The sequence below is a fragment of the Castor canadensis genome, chromosome 3 (assembly GCF_047511655.1).
Source record: "Castor canadensis chromosome 3, mCasCan1.hap1v2, whole genome shotgun sequence".
Lineage (NCBI taxonomy): Eukaryota > Metazoa > Chordata > Mammalia > Rodentia > Castoridae > Castor > Castor canadensis.
Window position 1 is genome coordinate 140,560,143 of NC_133388.1, and position 9,959 is coordinate 140,570,101.

General features: G+C 35.1%; 1 long non-coding RNA gene across 1 annotated transcript in view; it reads left to right on the top strand.

The window, feature by feature from the left end:
• The window catches only part of LOC141421340 (uncharacterized), an 83,946-nt gene extending 78,398 nt beyond the window's left edge, over positions 1 to 5,548 (top strand). Inside the window, exon 3 of the long non-coding RNA XR_012445934.1 lies at positions 5,260 to 5,548. This is a non-coding gene — a long non-coding RNA (uncharacterized lncRNA). The remainder of the gene's footprint in view (positions 1 to 5,259) is intronic.
• Positions 5,549 to 9,959: the final 4,411 nt, after the last annotated feature.

The window sequence follows — 9,959 nt, forward strand, 5'->3', positions numbered from 1 at the left end:
GAAAATATTCCCTAGGTAAACATCACAAAAAGGACTGATAACCAGAATATACAGGGAGCTCAAAAAACTAAACTCCTCTATAATCAATGAACCAATAAAGAATCGGGCAACTGAACTAAACAGAAATTTTTCAAAGGAAGAAGTCCAAATAGACAAAAGCACATGAAAAAATACTCCCCCTCCCTGACAAAAAAGGAAATGCTAATCAAAACCACCCTAAGATTCCACCTCATTCCTGTTAGAATAGCTATCATCAAAAACAACACCAACAACACATGTTGGCGAGGATGTGGGAAAAAGGAACCATTATACATTGCTGGTGGGAATGTAAGATAGTACAACTATAGCAGGAAGAAGAACTAGAAGAGAAACAGACAGGCTGTGTTCTTATAATGAGGCAGAGGGAAGGGATGGCAAAGCAAAGAGATAAAGCTTAAAAAATTAAAACATGAAGGTCACATAGCACGAGGGAAGTGAAATAGCCAATGAAGTCACATGCAGCCATATGTCGGTTGAGCTTTGTTTTTTGCTTCTGTATCCTGCTTGAAAGGGTATGTAAAGTGAGACCTCTATGCTCTCAGGCCTCTGCCTTTGGACAAAAGTCTCTGAGTCCGTGCCAGCACAATAAAAGTTTGCTTCCTGTGAAACTACTTCAGTGTCCCATATCTCAGCTTGAGATCCCACAACACAAGCACTTTGGAAAACAACATGGATGCTTCTTAAAAACTAAACATAGATCTGCCATCTGATCCAATAATACCACTCCTAGGGATATATCCAAAGGAATGAGACTCAAGTTATTCCAAAACCCCCTGCACACTGACTTTTATTGGAGAACAATTCACAATAGCCAAACTATGGAAATAACCAAGATGCCCTACTACCAACAAATGGATTAAGAAAATGTGGTATTTATACAGAATGGAACTTTATTTAGCTACAAGGATAATGAAATTTTGTCATTCACAAGTAAATGTATGGAACTGGAGAACATCACCTTAAGCAAAGTTAGCCAGTCTCAGAAGGGCAAAAATCGCATGTTCTCCCTCATATGCAGATTATAGACTTAAAACAAATGCAGCAATATTATTGGACATGGGTCACATGCTAAGGAGAGAATGCATACAGGAGGAATAAGAAAATGGAAGGAGTGAGCTTGACAGCACAGCAACTAAGAGATAGCATAGATAAATGGGACCTCATAAAACTAAAAAGCTTCTGTTCATCAAAAGAAATGGTCTCTAAATTGAAGAGAACACCCACAAAATGGGAGAAAATATTTGCCAGCTACACGTCAGACAAATGACTGATAACCAGAATATATAGGGAACTTAAAAAACTAAATTCTCGTAAAACTAATGAACCAATAAAGAAATGGGAAAGTGAACTAAACAAAACTTTCTCAAAAGAAGAAATTCAAATGTCCAAAAAACACATGAAAAAATGCTCACCATCTCTAGCAATAAAGGAAATGCAAATTAAAACTACATTAAGATTCCACCTCACCCCTGTTAGAATATCCATCATTAGCAACACCACCAATAACAGGTGTTGGCAAGGATGCGGGAAAATGGAACCCTCTTACACTGTTGGTGGGAATGTAAACTAGTACAACCACTCTGGACAAAAATTTGGAGGCTACTTAAAACACTAAACATTGATCTACCATTTGATCCAGCAATACCACTCTTGGGGATATACCCAAAAGACTGTGACACAGGTTACTCCAGAGGCACCTGCACACCCATGTTTATTGTGGCACTATTCACAATAACCAAGTTATGGAAACAGCCAAGATGCCCCACTACTTACGAATGGATCAAGAAAATGTGGTATCTATCTATACACAATGGAATTTTATGCAGCCATGAAGAAGAGCAAAATGTTATCATTCGCTGGTAAATGGATGGAATTGTAGAACATTCTGAGTGAGGTTAGCCTGGCCCAAAAAACCAAAAATCGTATGTTCTCCCTCATATGCAGACATTAGATCAAGGGCAAACACAACAAAGGGATTGGACTTTGAGCACATGATAAAAGCACAAGCACACAGGGAGATGTGAGGATAGATAAGACACCAACAAATTAGCTAGCATTTGTTGCCCTCAACCGAAAGAAACTAAAGCAGATACCTTAAAAGCTACTGAGACCAATAGGAGAATGGGGCCAGGAACTAGAGAAAAGGTTAGATCAAAAAGAATTAACCTAGAAGGTAACACACATGCACAGGAAAGTAATGTGAGTCAACTCCCTGTATAGCTATCCTTATCTCAACTAGCAAAAACCCTTGTTCCTTCCTATTATTGCTTATACTCTCTCTACAACAAAATTAGAGATAAGGGCAAAATAGTTTCTGCTGGGTATCAAGGGGGTAGGGCGGAGAGGGAGGGGCCAGAGTGGGTGGTAAGGGAGGGGGTGCGGGCAGGGGGGGAGAATTGACCCAAGGATTGTATGCACATATGAATAATAAAACAATAAAAAAAAAAGAAAATGGAAGGAAACCTAAAACTTGAAAGTGTTTGATGTGCTGACTATAGAGGAGCTATTAAAGTAATCTTAAACTGACAAAGGCCACTATGGGAAGGTGACTAGGAAGTAGTGAAGAGGTCTGGTAGAGATGAACCAATTCAGTTCATCCTCCTGTTCTCCATTTTTGTATAAGAAAAGAAGGGAAAAAAATGACATTTTTGGTTGTTTAAGATAGTTACACAAGGAGTTTCCTTGTGGCACTTCCATGTTTATATGTATTTATATGTAGCCCAATACAAGAATAAATATAGAATTTTTAAACTGGTTGAAACTACCATAAAAAAGGGACTAAGGCAGAAAGAAGGAAAAATAGAGATCAATCAATTCACCATTTTAGATAGAGTTGTAGGAGATAATTTTTTGTATAGTAATTTATTTTTGCATATACTGCCATATGGTTTTACAAAATCATGAAATTATGTACAGATTTTATCACAGTTACTCCATGATAAAAAAGTACAATAAAAATTCACTTTAAGCACAAGAAAAACAAATCTAAGAAAATCTAGAAGCATAGAAAATCAGAAGTAAGAAAATCAAGTTATACTGACTAACAAATATTGCATATTCCATGAAGCCACTAAACCAGTCTGTTAGTGCTTATATAAGAACTTGAGCAAAGCAGTCCCTTACAAAGGCTGCCACATATGTAACTGAAGATTATATCCTAATTGTTGATACTCCAGGATGAAAATCAACAATAGAAAATTCTGAAGTACACATAAAATTCCATGAAATGATGTTAGTAGGAAATAGTCACCTTCCCTTTACTTTCTATACACATTCCATGCCATCATTCTTGGGCTATATACACAAACATGACAGGGCCTGTGCCTTTCCTGGTACTGTAAAGTAACTTGGAAATTCAATGTCTGCTAAATTTTGCTTGTAGAAGAGCCTGGGTTAATACTTCTTTCCTAATTTCATGAGAAAACAATGGCACCATTTACTACAGTGAATCATCAGTGAGTTATCCATATCAACCTCCATATCCCAGTGTTACAAAAGCCAATCAATGGACTAAAACAGAGCAGTGGTTATTTGACCAGCTGCAGGTAGGACAACAAAGCTGAGTGGATTCAAAGAGCTGGAGCTGACAACCTTTCCCCTCAGCAATGTGTAGAGGTACAATGACAAATCTGAATAAATATGCATTTTAGATCTTTATCTATAGAAATTAACAAGTTTATTTTTTGTTTCAATTAAAAGCTAATAGGAAATATGGTCTCTGAGTGATTTCTTTGAATAATTTATTTAAAACTACAATTCAGGGCTGGGGAATGGCTCAAGTGGTAGAAAGCTAGATTTGTAACCACATTGGACTAGAGTTCAAACCCTAGCCCCAGAAAAAAACAAAACAAAAAGAAAATATAAAAAGATGTTTTCCTGTTTTAAGTGAGTTAAGGGAATATAATAGAGGGAACAAACTTTTTCAAAGTTCACTGTACTCACTTGTGGAATTTCATAATAAAACTCTCTTGTACTTAAAAAAGCTAAAACAGTAGGTTAATTCCTAATTATTTATAACTTTTACATATTTTAATTTTCTGACATTGCTTAACTTTATAACTTAAGAATTTTTCCTGGATAAAACAAAAAAATATATATATTGCAAGTATGCTATGAGCCATATGGTTTTGGAAGAGCAAGAAAATGTAATTAGCAATCAGGGCGAAATCAACAATCCTAACTGGAGGGCTCATATCCTTTTGCTGGGTCTCCTCAGTTTAGAGTCATATTTGTGGCACTATTTTATTATTTCACCCTTCCTTTTACACATTTCTTTCCCATTTTTTGAGTTGATCAATCTTATTTTCTTTATTCATAGACTTCAACTATCCCACATGTATTTGGAAGATGGCTTAATCTCTGCTTCAGAAGTCCCATTCTTAGTGGAAAAGAATTCTTCATAACAGACTTTTGAGAATATTATCATACTATGATTTGAATTCCTAACTGGATGTTCTATATAGCAATGGATTAGTTGGGAAAAAATTAAGGTAGTTTTAGTAAAAATAAACAAATATTGCATCTCATGTCAACTACGGTGATAAAAAATAGTAATACACAAGTACATGGAAGCAATGCTAGGAATCTCCCTTGTATAGCTATCTTTATCTCAAGCCAGCAAAAATGCTATGTCTTTCTTATTATCGCTTATGTTTTCTCTTCAACAAAATTGGAGAAGAGGGCAGAACAGATTCTGCCTGGAAGCAAGGGGGCTGGGGGAGAGAGGAAAGAGGTGGGAGGACAGAGGGGAGAGATGGCCCAAACAATGAAAACGCATATGAATAAATGAAAAGAAAAAAATATCCTCAAACAGTCTGTTTATACTGATACTGTAATGGTCCATTTTGGTAGTGAGCTAAATGTATTTATATATAAATGTGACTAAAAATACCTAGGATATATAATATTCAAAGTATTTTAAAGACTTTTGTTATTATTTCTAAAAAATACTTTAAGTAGAAATTTATTTCTGTGCAGGCAGAATGCAACCCTTCACGATTGGAATCTGTGAATATGTTATTATACATGGCAAGTGAACTTTGCAGGTGTAATTAAAATTACAGCTGTTAAAATAGGGACATTCTTTTTGATTGTCTAGTTAGATCTTGTGTAATGACATTACAAGTTTCTCCAGCTGAAATCAGAGAGATAAAAGAGAAGACAGTCATATTTAAAGTATGAGAGGGATTCAACTCACTATGGCTGTTTGTTACTATACAGAAAACATGATAAAGAATACAGACATCTTGAGGCACAAAGACTTTGACTGCAGTCAGCAAAGAAACAGGGACTTCATTTCTACAAATGCAAGGAGATGAATTCAGCCAACTATGCAGATAATCTTGAAGTAGATTCTTCTCCATAGCAGTTACTAAGAAACAGAGCCCTGCAGACACTGGAATTGCTGATTTTTTTGAGATGCCAAGTAGAGGACTCAACTTTGCCCATTTGGACCTCTGTTCTATAGGAAATATAAAATAATAAACTTGTATTGTTTTATGCCACTAAACTTGTAACAATTTGTTTAGTTAGAGCAAGTGTGAAATGTATTTAAAAACAAACATAAAGTAATAAAAAATTAGTTACATGTTCTTCTAAAATATTTATACTTGAATAGACATATACAATATATACTCTAAATACAAGTATATCAAGCAAACACAATTGGTTTTTTATGTTATTTATGGTTTTCTCAAAATAGCAGTGTATAAAATTTTAGAGTAAATTAAGTTTTCAGGATCAAATTTCCAAAATAGGTCACACATTTTCTCTCATATGTGGGAGATAGACACAATACAATACAAATACAAACAATATTATAAAAAAACAGGTTGCACTAAGAGGAAGTCAGTAATGGGAGAGTGAGGGTAAAAGAAGGATCCTAAAAAGGTGAATACAGTTAGCATACTTTCTATATAAAAATGAATATAGAATTTTTAAACCTGTTGAAATCACTTTAAGAAGGTGATTAAGGTTGAAAGAAGAAAAATAGAGGGGATGAACCAACTCAAGTTCTACTGCATATATACTTGGAAATGTCACAATGAAACACCATGCATAGCTATCTTAAAAAACAAAAATGCCTTTTTTAAAAAACAAAGAACAGGAAGGGAAAACAGGTCCTGTCTGGGGATTGGTACCAGTTGGAGGGGGTAAGATAAAATAAAAGGGCACAGGAGAGGTAATATCATGGAAACACTATGTACTCATGTATGAAAATGGAACTAGACATGTTGAAATTATTCCATGAATTGGGGGAAGGGGTATAAAGGAGAATGATGGGGGGGTCAATTCAATTGTGATATGTTGTAAGCATTTTTTAAATATCACAATGTACTCCCAGTACAGCAATAATATAATGATAAGAAAATAAATCTGAAAAACATCCAAAATAATCATCTTATTATAGAAAGAATAATTTTGTAAGAAATGGTCTGAAGCAAGAAAGTGTTTGCCAACACTATTTCACTTAGTTATATTATTTGAAAAGTCAAATTTGAATAAATTTAACAAATTGTTATTTCAGAGCTTAGTATCTAACTTATTTACTAGGAGAATTACATCAAGGTGGAGACTTCAAACAATTAATTCTTACATACTGTATCAAGATTTTTCAACCTCAGTGTTATTGACACTTTAAACTACGTAATACTTCGGGTTGTAATGCACATGTGCAGGGAGGCAATGCTAGGAATCTCTCTGTATAGCTATCCTTATCTCAAATTAGCAAAAACTCTATGTCTTTCTTATTATTCCTTATGTCTTCTCTTCAACAAAACTGGAGAAGAGGTCAGAACAGGTTCTGCCTGGAAGTGAGGGGGGTGGGGAGGAAAAAGAAGGGGCAGAGGGAAGAAATGGCCCAAACAACGTATGCACGTATGAATAAATGAATAAAAAATAAAATAAATAAACTACATAATTCTTTGATGGGGATGGGAGGGTTTTTCCAATGAATTATAGTTTTGTGTAATGCTCTTCCTACCCACAAAATCTCCAGATTTTGGCAATATTCTTTGAGAAAATTGAGGACCACCACACTAGACACACAGAGATACATACATGCACACACCAAAAAAAACAAAAAGTGCTTGATTTCAGTATCTTCCTAGTAGCAACTGATTGATCAGATAAAAATGTTCACAATTCTGGTTAACTAATCTAATTCAACTGGTTGTTGTTGATACTTCACTTATTTTTGTTCTTGTTATTACTTCAGTTGTGTGATTTGCATATCGCTTCTAGCGAGCACTGACTAGTTTTTCACCGTCAAGATGCTACAGCTGCCCTTTACCCCCCAAAACCATACTGGAACTAGCACTTTTATTTCCTAAAAAGTTTTAGAAACTACCATTCTTTTTTGAATTATGGGGGTTTTGTCTTTTTCTCATAATACTTTACTGAAAAAATTAAATGAAAAAACTGTGTCTCTGCACTAAAGTGCAGCTCATTGTAAGGGAAAAGAAGTTACTCTCCCTTAACAGACATCTATATATTTATCCATTTGTTTATTCTCCCTTTCATCCATCCATCTAAATGTAGTGGTGCGTCATGCATACATGATTCTGGGTATACTGTGACAAACATGTTAGCCTTTTCTCTCATCATTGTATTAGGTAAGGAAAAGTAACAATTAAGAGAAAATATTTAACAATAGGCATTCATAATATTAATTATTAGTATAGATATGTATCAAATTTGTTTTAAAAATGCTAGCTCAGAAACAGATTTTTTTTTCAATGCTAGTTCAATATGTGGCAAAAGATCTAAAGGACATGAAGAGAAGATGGAAAGAAAGAGTCAAGGACAGGTCTCAGAAGAGTCAGTTTTAGAGATGTTATGCTTTTTTAAAGAAGCTGCTGAAGTTCTAAGTTGTCCTTAGTCAAGTCATGACACCATGAAATGAGTTCTCAGAGTTAGTGCCATAATGGCATAAAAGGATAGAGAGTTTTAGTTGACAAAGAATTTCTCACGGGAGGAGCAAGATCATACAAAGTGGCAAGACATTTTTCTGGTTAGGAGTCAGGGAATGACTCCACTCAAAACAAAAATCCAGGAAGAATTTTCAAGCCTATGCAGTACCTTTCAAAAGAAGCCAGAGACCCTAACTCAGCTTCAAAGAGTGTATTCCAAATCTGTCCCTGCCATGCTTGAAAGGACTGTCATTAGGAGCACAGGCTCAAGGGTTGATCTCTCAATGAATCCCTGGTCAGGCATGTAGGGATGAAGACAGCTTTTCCAGGTGCAAACACAGATTCCTGAGTGAGAGGTCTAGCGTCCATGATGAATCGGATCTTTTATGAGTCATGAATACCATAACTATTAAAGGAAAAAATATTCATGACACATGTTCAAGATAAGAAGAGGGATACCTGCAGCAGAGTTCTGCAGCAGGGGAAGGGACCAAGCTCAACACTGAATACAAGGGTGAGCTGAGATTTTTAGTCAAAGAGCAGGGTGAGGTTTTTATTTAGATGTGAAATTACTAATGCCAAACATCGAGGGTCAAATAGATGGTTGCTCTAGGCAGACAAAGATGATATCAACAGTGAGGGATGAGGAATTTGATCAAAAGTAGAATGTAATCAAATACCAAAGGTGGAGGATTTTTCACTAAACTGACTCAATAGGATTTTTACTAAAATTGCACTAAGCAAACCCAGGACAAATTCCAAGGTCAGGGCCTTGTCAGAAACAAAAACAAACTCTGGTCAAAGAGAAATCTTTGTCACACCTTGGCAGAAACTAAGCAACTACCCTTCACTCTTTGGCATATAAAAAGTTTAAAGGGCACTATTTTATCTATTTGGAGTATATACAAATTCATCAAACCACACAGCATTTGTACATCTTAACTGTTTAGTAATTGCTTATTTGACTAGAATTAGAAGAACTGGTCTTTCAGTATTTTTTTTTAATTTCATGAAGACTAGGAATCCAACATACTGTTAGTGCATTTTCATGCTCAACAGTCCTAAGAGAATCCAATAATAGAAACTATTTCTTAGGTGAAACATTTCCAAAATTATCTGAAAAGAATAAACTATGGAAGAGCCAAGTGGTAGTTTCAGAATGAAATGAAAGCTAACAAATTGTCTCATTTAAGTTAAACAAAAGACTTCAGTCTTTTGTTGTGTGACAAATTTGAAGACCATCAGAGTCATTACTGAGTACTTTGTACTACTGTGTTCAAAATCTTAAGAGGGTGCTAGTAGGACCAAGCAATGCTTATAAAGTATCCATTTTAAAAAATCTCAATATTTATTAAAACAGATAATGAAATTCTACTCTTAGTAACTCAAGCAGCATCAAACTTGAACAGGATAGGTGATGACACATGTACACACAATTATAAAATCCAAGAAAATGCATCACATCTAAAACTAAACATAACAAGTTGTATCCATTCCATTTTTATGAAAAAAATCTGATTTGAATTAAAACAATCTCTGGAGGTAGATTAATGTGTATTATAAAAAATGAGTAAGTATAAGGCGTGGGAAAAGTTCAGACATTCCTACCGCATATTGAATCAATTAATAGCATGTACAAGGAAACCCTGATTATTTGAAGGAGTGGAGAAAAATGACTTGATTCTTTACAAGTAGTACAGACTACTATTAGTATTCCAGATAGACTGTGTTGTAGAGAGTCCATCACAGACTTTGATCTGTCTGCATCCACAGCTGGAAACTGTGCTGGGCTCTGGAAGAGCACGATCTGACAGTCGCCTCCATTAGGGAAGTGAGTTAGTGGTTGCAAATGGTAATCAGTGGATCAAAGCACAAGAGGGAGCAAAATTGGGTCCTTTTAAAAATCTGATTTCATTTCCTGTGGACTAAAATAATTAGAACATTCATAATTTACTTCTCAACTTACTCTGTACTTCTTATCTATAACTTTATGGCCTGTGCGTCTTTTGT